The sequence below is a fragment of the Lactuca sativa genome, chromosome 7 (assembly GCF_002870075.4).
Source record: "Lactuca sativa cultivar Salinas chromosome 7, Lsat_Salinas_v11, whole genome shotgun sequence".
Taxonomy (NCBI): domain Eukaryota; kingdom Viridiplantae; phylum Streptophyta; class Magnoliopsida; order Asterales; family Asteraceae; genus Lactuca; species Lactuca sativa.
The window spans coordinates 123104003-123117553 of NC_056629.2; positions in this window are offsets into that span (position 1 = coordinate 123104003).

The following is a 13551-nucleotide window of genomic DNA, read 5'->3' on the forward strand; positions in this document are numbered from 1 at the left end:
AATCATCCATGGCCTTGTACCACTCCCGGGAACCCTTTATAGGCCTTAAAACCCCGAAAACGACACTAGAATGTCCAAATAATATAATGAGAAGCATAAGATGATTAACTTCTTGTAAAATACATATTTCATATGACATTAGGGTCCTAAAAGGTGCTCAGGTGGTTATTTGGTACCAAACGCTCAATCGACACTATTACCCGAATTACCCGATTCACCCGATTTCCGCGATTTCAGGTGAGTTCATACCCCTTTAATGAACCTTTCAAGTGTTTTACATGTTTTACGGGGGAGATACAAGTTGCTTATAAATGTTTATGTAAAGTTTTGCAGAACAATTTCCGAGTTACAAGGACTAATCACATGTGATTCACTACTCTTAGTTCAAATCACATGTGATTTGCCCCTATGCCTTAAAAAAACGGGTTTTACCCTTTTCAAACTATTTTCAGCAGTGAATCAGAATTTAAATGTTCTTTTGGAAAAATACTTTTATTTAATCAATTTGCTTATAAAATGTAACCACTCTGATATATTTATATAAATAAGACTTGAAGGACTTAGGACCGATAGCTCGCCTTATTTCCTGTTCTTGTTTGATTGTGGGCTTAGGGTAGTAGTTATCCGTCCGACTGTCGTTGATTTCTTACTTATATAAAATCAGTATATCAGTATGGGATACGAATATTACTGCTTTCACTTAATGCTAAAGTCACTAACGTGATAAGAAACATCCCCACTAAGATAACCATAATAGGTATGGTTAGGGTCGCTACCGCTACTACTCGCTAAAGTTATTATTATCTACACTGTAATACTCACTATTACTAGACGATACACTAGTAAGAGAATACACTATGGTCAATACTAAAAGTTTACTACACTATAACCATAGAGAAAACACTAAACAAACAATAATACACTAACCCGCTACGAGATACTCTATTCGCTATTCACTACGCCCGGAGTGTTCCAGCAGGAGACGACTCTACATGTATAGATCTATATGGGGCAGACGCTATTACATCCCGACTGTTAATCTCAGTCCGCGCCGTGCAGGCCCAGGGATGCCACTACTCACTATACTGTGCATGATCGGGAAGGTCATGGGATCCTCTATTATCCTCACTATTAGTAATATACAAGGAATACGCTACAACTACTCTAAAATACTACACTAAATGCTAAACTACATCCCGAAGTAAGTAAGTATCTATCACTAAAGGAAGCTTGCACCTCTATCAATGATTACAGGCTCAACCTATTCCATCACACTTGTTATTTGGAGATTTGCCAACATGTTTTTACAATAATCTGTTTCAAAGAAATGAAGAATGTATATTTTTCACCGATTGTCACTTACAATGTATTTTCTGAAAAATATGGGATTTTCTAAAGTTTCTACTACTTATGAACATAAATGATACATTTTAGCACTAATGCTTTGTATACAAAACTCACACTATGTGACAACCTGATATTTCAAGACGATATGTTGGGACGCAAGTCAAATTTAGTTCAAAATTTAACTTTCCTAAAATCTTATTTGGGTTAAATAAAGTTGTAGTGGTCGAAACAAGGATTCCGAAGATATAAAGAATGCCGAAATCCGAGTCATAACGAAGAAGTTATGACCTGTCGAAGTTTTACGGCAAAACCGGCACGGCACCGGGAAGCGTAAATAGTGAATTTACGATAGAGCGAGATTTAGTCTTATCAACCTAAACAAAAGTTGTAGAATATGTTAGGATAAGAGCGTCAATAAAAAGAACGCCCAAATCTGACTTCGTATGAGGAAGTTATGATTTTTCTAAGATTCGGCTTAGCAGTGCACGACCCGAAACTCGAATTTTAGTTCGAGCGGTTTTTGGCTTACGCGACCTAAATGAGAGTTGAAGATCTCATTAATAGGAACTCAACGGTAAAAATATGGACGAAAACGGAGTTCGTATGAAGGAGTTACGAATTCTTCGCGGTCATTTAACAGTCTAAACTCCTCCACTGTTAAATTTAAGATCGGTCAAGATTTAGCCGACGGAGTCTAAACGAAAGTTGTAGATCTTGATTTTACCTACGCGTGGATATAAAGAACGTCAAAAACGGAGTTCGTATGCGAGAGTTATGATTTTTCTAAGTTCGAAGGCTAACACGCGATAGGGGTGACGTGGCACCACCCAGAAGTTGACACGTGGCACCACCAGAAAGCCGCCACATGGGCCAACTCGGCGAGTTGGTGTCCCCTACTCGGCGAGTCCATCAGATATTTTCACTATAAATAGGATGCGAGGGTGCCGGCCAAAATTGCTAATTTCCTTCCTTTCTCGCGCCGAAGCTCTACGTTTCAACCCTCGGAATCATCCCAAAGGCCCGGTTTTCATATCCAAGGTGGGAAGAAAGTTTTACACTCCCGAGACTCCCGAGATTTCCCGAGAATCTCGATAGATCCGCTTTCTCGAGTAGAAGTTCTGTTCGGTTTTCGTCACACATTCTTCAATCAATCAAGTGAGTTCATACCCCTATAATCCACACTTTTAAATGTTTTATAAATATTTTTATATGCTTTTAAGGGGGGGAATACAAGTAAAACACACGATGATTATCGTATGTTATATAAAGTTTCGTTTTACACATTTTATCAACGGAATCGCATGTGATTTATAATTATTATAAAGAAACTTTCGTATGCAAAATGTATCACGATAACATCATATCTTTTGAAATGAAAAGTGTTGTTATTTATATATAAAAATCAAACACTCTGCTTATACTGTATGTATATGTGTCCACCTATTCTACTACAAACATACGATTATGTTGGCAAGAAAAACATCAATATTTTGGGATACTTCTTGTTAATAAATCAATCTTATGTGATTTATAACTAGTATACAAATGGATTTATTACAAGTTTAACAGTTTCACTAAACATATTACTTCAAAGGACTTTCTTAAACGTTTTTACATGATTAAAGCTCGTTATCAAACTGTCTTACATACTGTAAGCTTCCTTTCAAAATCGGTTACAAAGGTGTTTTCAAACAATGGTTTTCCGTCTACTTAAACTGTCTTATCAAACAAAATTACTTTCAATCATTTTATAAACTGACATCAAGTCACAAATTCTTTATTAGACTTTTCAACGATTTTACAAAACCTCTTTATGCTTTTATATTATAAATTGCATGCCTCTATATGTATAGTTATATAAGTAATGTTTAAAAGACTTAGAAAGGCTATCCACCCTATTTCCTTTTCGCGCCTTGAGATGTGGTTTGGTGGGATATTGGGTATTCGTCCGAAAGTCGTTTAAATATCAGTTATATATCATGTATACATATATGGTCATAAGTGTTCCATCAGTTAATTTAGTTCCGATATTCTTAGATAGCAATGGTGTATAAACCTACTTGGTCACTCATCAATTACATTCTAGTAAACTATTATAGGAATAGTTTAGAGTAAAGAAAACATTTTCCCTACTACAAGAAATTACACCAGAGTCAGTTCATTCATGAGTCCAGACTACATGTTATATGAAAGAACACTCTTACATGAATACTTATACATGAATACCTTTACATAGACACTATATGGCAGATTACTACTACATGTTATATAAAAGAATACTCTTACATGAGTACTTATACGTGAATACTTTTACATAGACACTATATGGCAGATTACTACTACATGTTATATAAAAGAATACTCTTACATGAATACTTATACATGAATACTTTTACATAGACATTATATGGCAAATTATTAATACATTTTATATGTCTAGATACGGTTATAACGTTCGCCTTTCTATCTTTACCTTGTGATTTAATCACATTATCGACGAGATAGATTGGGACTTTATCTCCTAGTACCACATGATACATTGAGGGACTAACCATTCCGACAACCACTATTAGCTGCAGAGGTAAATGAACAATCTACGGATGTTCTAGGTTGATACCATCGTGGGTATACATAAGGGACTAACTATTCCTAAACCCGGCTGTTAGCAACAGAGGTAAATGAACAATCTACGGATGTTTTAAGTTGATACCATTTCAGGTATACTTAAGAGACTACTAATAAGAGTTAAACAAGGAAAAACCATCACATTTTCAAGAGATGCGTACTTTCAAAACAGTCAGGTCTAGGTAAAAGACTACTTTCAAAACATTCGAGTCTTGGTAGAAGACTACTTTTATACTAGTAGGAAATATGGGATTTTCTAGATCTTTTCATACTTATACTAAATGTTTCATCATTCATTTACCAGTATTTCATATCAACTAATCAAAACAATGACATTAAATACTTATGAACTCACCAGCTTAAATGCTGATCTACTCTTTCAAAATAACTTGTATTCTCAGGTTACAAATAGACATGTGTCGATACGAGGTTCAGAGAAGACGGAGCAGTCAAGACTCGTCTTTTATTTTTGATAAGTTATCATCATGTCTTGTACTATGAAAGATAACACTTGTAACTAAAATTATACTATTAATGCAATGGATGATGTTGTTGCTTGTTTACTACTTTACATTTGTTGTGATGCATACATGACGTCCTCCGCCCCAGAACGTTTCCGCCGTTCGTGGTTTTGGGGTGTGACACACTAAACCCTTATGAACTCACCAGCTTTATGCTGACAATCGTTTTCAAAATTACTTGTATCTTCAGGTCAAAGATAAACAGGTACAGACGCAGCGTTTTTTTTTTGGAGAAGGTGGAGCACACTAGACCCATCTGTTATTTTTGATTTACTTTTGGGTGATTGTTAAACATTACAAAACACGCATGTAATTAAATTCACTATGTAATACTATGGTTGTATGATTCTTGTTTCTACTATTATGCAATTGTGATGATACTGCTCACTACGTCATCCACCCCGAAACGTATTCCGCCGTTATTGGTTTTGGGGTGTGACAATTGACATCACATTTATTCCTAAAAAGATTTGCTTTATTTCTTTTCTTTTTACACTCTTAGCACGAAAATATTTGATTTTCCAAAATTCTGGTATTAATAATTACAGGATGTTTTACTGAATTAGTGGTTACTTAAAAGATGTGGTCAAAAATCATCCACGTGGGAGTTTTATTCAAAAGATGCCGTTACAGGGATAAGATGAAGGGTTGCTGACTCAGGTGGGAGTCTAATTAATTCGATTTCAAACGGCGGTAAAAAGGGAACGGATGCGAATTTGAAACGTCCAATCTCCATATGACGTCGCAGACGCGTGTACGAAGTTGAAACGGTTCATCTCTAAAAAGCACAGAAAAGCGCGTGTGGATTTGAAACGGTTTATCAGAAACGGCGCTTGATGGGAGGCGTGTTCCAAGGAATCTGACACTCTCTCTCATGCGTGATCATCGCTTACCTTAACTGTCACGCCTCAGTCTTTCCGGAAAACCCTTGGTATTTCGATACAAGATTTGTGCAGATTTTTCTCTCTCCTAAAACCCACTATAAAAAGAGACGTCTTCTCCCATTTACCTCTTTACTGCATCCAAATTGCCAAGAGAGCAAAAATTCCCTGAAACCCTTACTGTTCATCATCTTCTTCCCAACTTCAACAATGGCAGATTCATCGTCCGTTCATGCTACCTCTCACATCCTTCCCATTCGCCCTCAACAGTGTTTGGTGATTGATTTAACCCCTCAGGCATACGACTCTTACATGTTCCCAATCATCGAGTGCCTGAAGTATTCACCTATAGCTCCTGCACTTTCTAGGGTGGAATCTGTGCTCATGGAGCTCTTATCGCAGATCTATGCGACTGCACATTATGATAAAGTAGTTGATAGAATCTTCTTCGAGGTTTCTGATCACAAAGCCTCGATTTCTAAACAACGATTTGGCGCATTGCTAGGGTTTGCAGCTGACCCTTCAAGGGTTAATCTGGAGACGATTCCGATTGGGCATCTCTACAGTATGTTCTACAATATGGGGTACACGGAGGCGCTCTCCTCTGTCGCGCAGTTTAAAAAGTCACGTTTGCCGCCACAGTGGAACGGTATGTTCACTGTACTTTTCAAGGGTCTATCAGAAAGGAGCTTAGGATCAGACGGCTCCAGTCGACTCTTCTTGTCGATCATGTACGACGTCTACAACGAAATCAACGTCGACTATGGGTTGGTTCTCTGGCAACAACTCATCCAAAGCCTCTCTTCTTCTTCACGACATTCTGAGGTGTCGTATGCAAGGTTTTGGACTCTCATCACTAAGTGGGCGATGGATAAGTTCGATGTCCCCACTGTTGCCGGTGCATCGATGTCTTCGATCGGTACATTCCATACCACGAAGATTATCGTCTCAGATGCATCGAAATTCCCTTTTATTGGTTCCATTCCGGAGACCATGTATGCTGATGTCCCAGCAGACAGCAGAATCATCCGGACTATCAAGGAGTTCAAGCTGTCTGGACCGAGGGATCTCACGCCGGAGATGCTCAATTCCATTCATGATGCCGATAAGCCTGTTTCGAGAGGCAAAAAGGCAGATAAAGGCAAGCAGGTGGCCAAAGGGGCTAAAGGTCCTTCTCCCAGGAAGAGGAAATCAACGAAAGCTGCACAGTCCCCGCAGCAGAAGCGGCGCAAGACTATGCCGAAGCGAAAGCTCATTATCGCTTCCTCTTCGAGTGAATCTGACGGTGAGAGTTCAGATTCGGATGGCTCTCAAAGAGGCGAAACCCCTCCAAGAGGCAACACCCCACCCCGATCACCTACCCCTGATATGGAAATCCATATCTCACCAATTCCCTCTCCCACTCAAACAATTCCTACTTCCCTTCCCACCATAAACCCCTTTACCACAATTCCTAAAACCTCTTTCCCTATACCACCACCCATTTTCACCGATGCAACAACAACCTCAACTGCAAAGGTTACAACCAACGTATCTGATACGGGGGTTCATACCGATGCAACCGAACCACCACCTGTAACCGAACCTATAAACACAACCGAAACCCAACCACCACCCGAACCTACCGACACTCAACAACCACCCGAATCTACCCCCACTCACACTCAACCTGAACCTACTCATACCACAACACCCCCAGCTTCACCACCACCACCATCTCCAGGTCATGCCTCTGATGGAGATAACCCTTTCCTTGGAGGGGAAAATATGACCTTCGATTCGGTCTACTACAGTCCGTTTCAGGTCCAAAGCGACGATGATGAGGAATCTCCAGTAACAAAGAAGCATCTTAAGGAGCTGCATGAGAAGGTTGACCTGCTTATTGCTTCATCCTCCAATTCTCAATCCTCTCTCTCTGAAGCTGCTCTTCAGAAGATTGTTGATGCCTTCTCCAGGGCTCAGCATGATTTCGTCGCTTCTGCCACTGCAGCCATTGACGCCTCCACGAAAGCTTGTGAGGCTGCGACCGAAAAAGTCGATAAACTATTCTCAGACGCCTATGCCCTGTTACAATCTTTACAGGAGAGTGCTGCTGCAACCAAGACAATGTTGGAACCAATTGTTCAACAGTTGGCCACGTTCGTCTCCACAGAGTTGAAGTCATTCGCCACCCTTCGTCAAACTCTGACAGACGACAACTCTGCCCTTCGGACATCTATCGACGAGCGCCTCTCTAAACTCCAAGAGGATCTTGCCTATGATAACTCGTTGATGGACGCTCTAGCAAGGAAGACCACTGCCCTCAAGGTCAAGAGTGCTCAACTTTCAAGTTCTCAACAACAACTTGACGCTCTTCGATCCGAACGGGAGGTAATTAGGACGTGTGTTTCGGATGTACCCTCAGCAATATCCAACATCCTGGAAGCGCACGATCCCATTCTGAACCACTCTGTGAGGCGAACCCTTGCAGAAAAACTCGCCCCTGCCCTGGATCTGCTCAGTAAAATTGAAGGGCTACCTAGTTTCGTGTCCACTCCGAAACAAGGGGGAGAAAAGGAGTCCGGATCTCAACCTCCTCACTCCTCGAAAGCTGCTCACACAACCGAACCTCCTCCTACAGGCCAAGCCTCTGGTTCGGGTGTGAAGGACAAAGGCAAGAATCTTGCAGATGATGAAGAGGAAGAAGATCAGGAAACTATTGCCGACTTGCTGAAACGCAAAAGTCGTCGCAATACTAAGGATGATAACATTCGTGTGGCGCGGGAAGCTGAAGAAGCTGAACGCAAGCAAAAAGAAGCCCACGACCTACTCGAGAGCAGGAAGACTCTCTTCCCTGCTTGGACACTCGAGAAGATGATCAAGGAGGCAATCGATACTCCGAGTATCTTATGGCTCGAACCGGTAATCTCTTTCGACTGCTACAACTCTGTCGACTCTCAGTTCGACATGCCCTTAACCCGAAAGGCGTTCATCTTTCACGCCTTCGCCAACGTTCCTGAAGTTCCTCATCCTCATCCTGAGGTTGATCGTGAATTGATCGAGTTCTATCTGAAGGCTGCTCAACCCCAGTACCAAACCTAGAGCGCTCAGAAGATAATTAACGTTCGGGTTTTGAAGCCATACACTGTTGGGAGATTTATCAACGTTCGGTTCAAAGTGCTCAGAGGGTCTGCTAAAACCGATCATGCCATATCCTTAGCAGATCTACCGAACCTCAACCCCCATGACTGGATTGTTCTGCACAACATCCTCTTGACGAATGAAGCTGAATATGGTCCGATAATTGACCATCTCAAAAGGATGTTGGTGTGCTATATCATGGAGGTCGCCTTGATGGATCAGGAGACTGCCAATGTCTTCAAGAAGAAACCGAAGATCTCTCCTGTTGGCTCGGCCAGTGATCTCAACCAGATGAAGATGGGAAAGATTGACCCAAGGTGAAATTCGATCATGTTCACTAGGGCTGAAGGACAGAAATGTCTCTTTGCCTTAGCGGATAAACATCTTTATACCACTGCTTGTCTTGAGCACGTGCTGGGGATCATCCATCGGTGTAAAGAGAATACAGCGGATGATATCAAATACTTCGATGATATGATACAGTGGTACATCCGATTCAGACAGACAATACTTTCTCTCATTTCGCGTCTGTTTGATACTATAAAGAAGAAGGCTCCTGCTGCTGCTGGCCCAAGTAAGAAGACAAAGTGATCTCGCTCCAATTGACGCAAAGGGGGAGATTGTTGGGTAGCAGATTCTTTTATGTATTGCGTCATTGGGCTCGGTTATTAGTCCAATATTTTGATCTCCGGTTTGGGCCTGTCCAACCGTGAGCTGATAGCGTTAGTATATAATAATGTGCTTGCATGCATATTAGGTTAACGTTTGATAGATTGATTGATAGCATTACGATAGATCACATAATACTTTCTTTCATCGTTCTTGTAAACCCTTTAATCCTCTATAGTAGAAGTTCTTTATCGAGCTCTTCTGAGGATTGTTTTATAATCATTCGACACGTTTGATCCATTTGAGTGTTCTTGCTGTTTACTTATTTATTTCTTTACCTGTTTTATAGATCTAATCGATCTTCAAGTTTAGTTTTAAACTTATCAAATATAAATAAAACTTTATAATTATGTCAAAAGCACAATCTTAATTCATAAATACAAATAAATTGTTCAAATAACATTAAAAATGTTTAGTTTCACAAGATTTTAGAAAGTGACTATTATTATCGGCGCTAAAAAATGATGAAAATTAAGTTTGAATTTTATTAAACATAGATAATAATAGGGCAAAATTATAATATACAAATTAATACATGATAATATTCATATAATATTAAATTAAACATATATATATATATATATATATATATATATATATATATATATATATATATTAAAATTAAATGGGTTGATAATTTGTACCCAACCCAACCTATTTAATTAAATGGGCTAGACAGGTTGATCCATTTAAGTTAAATAGCTTGAAAATCTCAACTCAACCCGCTAATTTTGGGTTCGGTTCGCGGGTTGGGTCGATTTTTGCCAATGGTGGAATAATGAAATCATATGGGTGTCGAAGTGCTTTGTGATTTCAAAGGTTAAAATGAAAAGTCAAAGTTGGTTTTCGATATCAAGATATGAACCATAAGTTATTCTTGCTATCTATATTCTGAACTAGAATGGACTGTATGATTTTGCTTTCGAAATCTATGGAAGTTGCTAATATGTTCAATGGTTGTGCGACGAACCAAAGATGGATGAAAAATGGTTTTGTGAATCGTATGGTCGAAGTACATCAACCATATGGTCGAATAGAGCTCTTCAATGTGTCTTCAATGTTGGACTTCAATGAATGAAGGTTTTAGTCTAAATCAATTTTGGGAATATGAAATGGTACGACATTAAAGGAAATAGTTTTCAATGGAGCTTCGATTCGAAGGTCGAACTCCATAGAGGTAATAGGTTGTATATTGAAGGTTTGATTGTAGAAGAATTGGACTTCAATAGTGGAGAATTCTGTTCGAGTCGAAGATTGAATGGTCGAAGGATGAGCATTGAATTTTTGGGTGTGTCTCTGATGCTTCGTTTTCTTTTATCAGGAAATGAAAATTGTGGAAGAAGATAATCAAAGTAACACATTTGGTCCTCATTTCTCAGCAAATTAGCATTTTTCATCCAAAAACAGAAACCTTTGCTAATTTTGGAGAAAAGTTCTCGGGATTTCAAAATATGTTTGCGATTTGTTTTCTATAAATATGAACAAATTTGTTCCGGTTCAAGTCCAAGGCAATACAAAAATCAAAATCACAAATTTTGATTAAAAATGTCAAATTTATTGATTTTTCTGGATTTGAAGCAAAAAGTTTATTCCACTTGTCAAGGAGGAGTTTAGCATTGATAAATCTAATTTGAGTACATTCTCATTCCTACTTTGGGGTTTTATAATCATATTTATCTTATAAAAGGGGGAGAATTTGGTATGGGTGTTCGAAAGTAGTTTTTGGATATTCATATTTTTAGTGAATGATCTTACATGTTAGATCTTGAAGACTGGTGTGATTTTGAGGGGGGAGTTGTTATTGATTATGAATTGATTAAGATTTGATATTCCGAAGTAGGTTTTTATGATGGGTTTGGATTTCTTGATTATTTTTGGGATGTACTTTATGCTCCTGGATGGGTATTTTTTCTTCGAGTTTTGGATGCTCAAGGTTGAAGTTTCCACTTGTATGTTTGGATTGCAATGTCTCACATCCAAGAACCCAGATTAGAAGACTATAGAAGATTTGAAGATTTTAAGATCACTTCTATATTCTTGTCACGATTGAGGTCTTAATTTGCTAGTCGCTCTTTTGGAACTAGAAGTCAATTCATCCATTCCAAGATTTGAGTGGGAAAATCTTAAGGTGCAAAGCTCTCCATTTCATGATGACTTGAATGCTTCACCCATTTTGTGACATGTGTGGAATTCAATCCTGGTTGATTTATGGGTTGAGCTTCCCTATATATACTAGTTTAGTATTCTTTATAGGTTGAGAGAGCTCCCATTTTGTATATATGAGTAGCTTAGTTTGAGAGAGAGTATTGTAGGAGAAAGCACATGCTACTATAAATTTTGCTCTGCTCTATTTTATATATACAATTTTGTTTAAACGTTAATTTGTTTCTTTCGATTATGAACTCTTGCATACCATAATTTCAAATCAAGCTTCATGTTCTAACAATATGAGATTTCAATTTAAACATTTTCAATCCTTTTGTCATTTAAATCAAACTCATGCTTACTTGCAGACGATTATACTGATCACTCAAGGATTTTCATACATATCATTGCTCTTATGTTGAGTTGTATCTATATCTGAAAACAAACCTACCTTCAATACTTATGAAAAGAGGCTATTTGATACTTCTATATAAGTATTCGGTTGTAACTCAAGGGAAACCATATAAGCACTGCAATATCTCTATTGACGTTGAAGAAAGAAAATATTTGCATGGGATCATATTGGTTTTATATCAAATTCTATTTGATATCGTGACTTTCCAAAAAAATTAATTTTGATTCTCTCTTTTTCCTTTGGCACACTATTGCACTAGAATCCGTGAGGTTGCAAGTAATTACCAACTTTACCTAAGATTCTACAAAGTCTGGTTTATGATTTCATTTATTATTCCAGTAACTGGGTGAGACCCTACCTTTTTTTTCATATGATGCAAGTCATGATGATAATTGATGATACAACAAGTGATGTTCAATAATCGTAACATATCATAGTAATCCTTTCATGAATAATGTCAACTTACTGTTGCTTTATCTTCTTTCGAGGGAAAACACTTATTACTTTTACACGTGGAAGATAATGACGATGTCTCTTCGGTTACCTAATTTCCACGTGGCATTTTTCTATTGGATATTGATTCAAAATCAAATTTGACCCCATAAAAAGGGAATGACAGTTCTATTTCTCTTTTTCTATTTCCACAATTTCCTCTCAAGAAATTTAACTCTAATTTCTTTAATCTTCTAAAAAATTACCTTGAACATTTTCAATCATGTCGCATGTTGATTTGTACACCACTACTGATGAAGATTCCTCCATTCCACAAATGAAGATTTAATCCAATAACATCTAGTTTAATCCCAACATCAATTCTTATTATGAAGGTCTTCAAATACTCATTCAACACGTGAATGACTCTGTTATACATCATGATATTTCTACATCATTTCCAATGTAGTGGTTGTCACTTGCTTGTTCCACTATTGTTTGCAACAAGAGTAAGGAAGTGATTACATTTCAAATGGAATAAAAGGTGAAGACAAATCTAATATGCAATTTTCTCAAATTCTCCAATTAGAAGTTGATGCTACATTTGTTGTTCCATCTTCTGAACAAATTCTAGCTATGTTGAATGAGATGGGGTATTCTCCTTCAGTTACATTAACCATGGATTTTTTGAAGTCAAAATTACCATCGATGTGGATTTTTTATGTGGAGTTATTATACGATGTTTAACAGGTTAAGTCCAAGCTTCGGTTATATTATATTTTGGTAGGTCTATACTACAATATCAAGGTCTATAATGCTTCAATGCTTTGGGATGAGTTCACTACGTATATTAATCATTTCAAGAAGGCGACGAAGATTACGAGTGTAAGGTTTTGGAGTTTGATTTTGAATGAGCTATGTCAACAAGCAGGAATTCTGGTTACAACAGATGTAGAAGTTGTTGATGATGGGTTTTGAGCACTATAACATCCCTATGGTGCACATACAAACCTATTGTTTTAGATCTAAGTTTTATCTATTTATACATGCAGTTTTCATTTTCCAAAGCATGAAGCCTAACTAACATTCAAACACTGATATTTAAAACATAAAAACAAGTTAGGTGATTACCTCTTTGTTGTAGGTTGTTGAACTTGGCCTTACATGAGCTTAGCACCTCAAGTGTAATGCCTCAAATGTTTCACAAAACACCAAGAACAACTGGAGGATTATGAGAGAGGTTTAGGAGGCACCCAAAATCGTCTATACTCTTCTTACAATACTTGTGTCTCCGATCTAGGGCTTAGGGGTTACATATATAGTGTAGAATTCCAAGAGTCACTTGTGTAGAATTCCAAGAGTCACTTGTAAACCCTAATCCATCCACTTAGGCTTT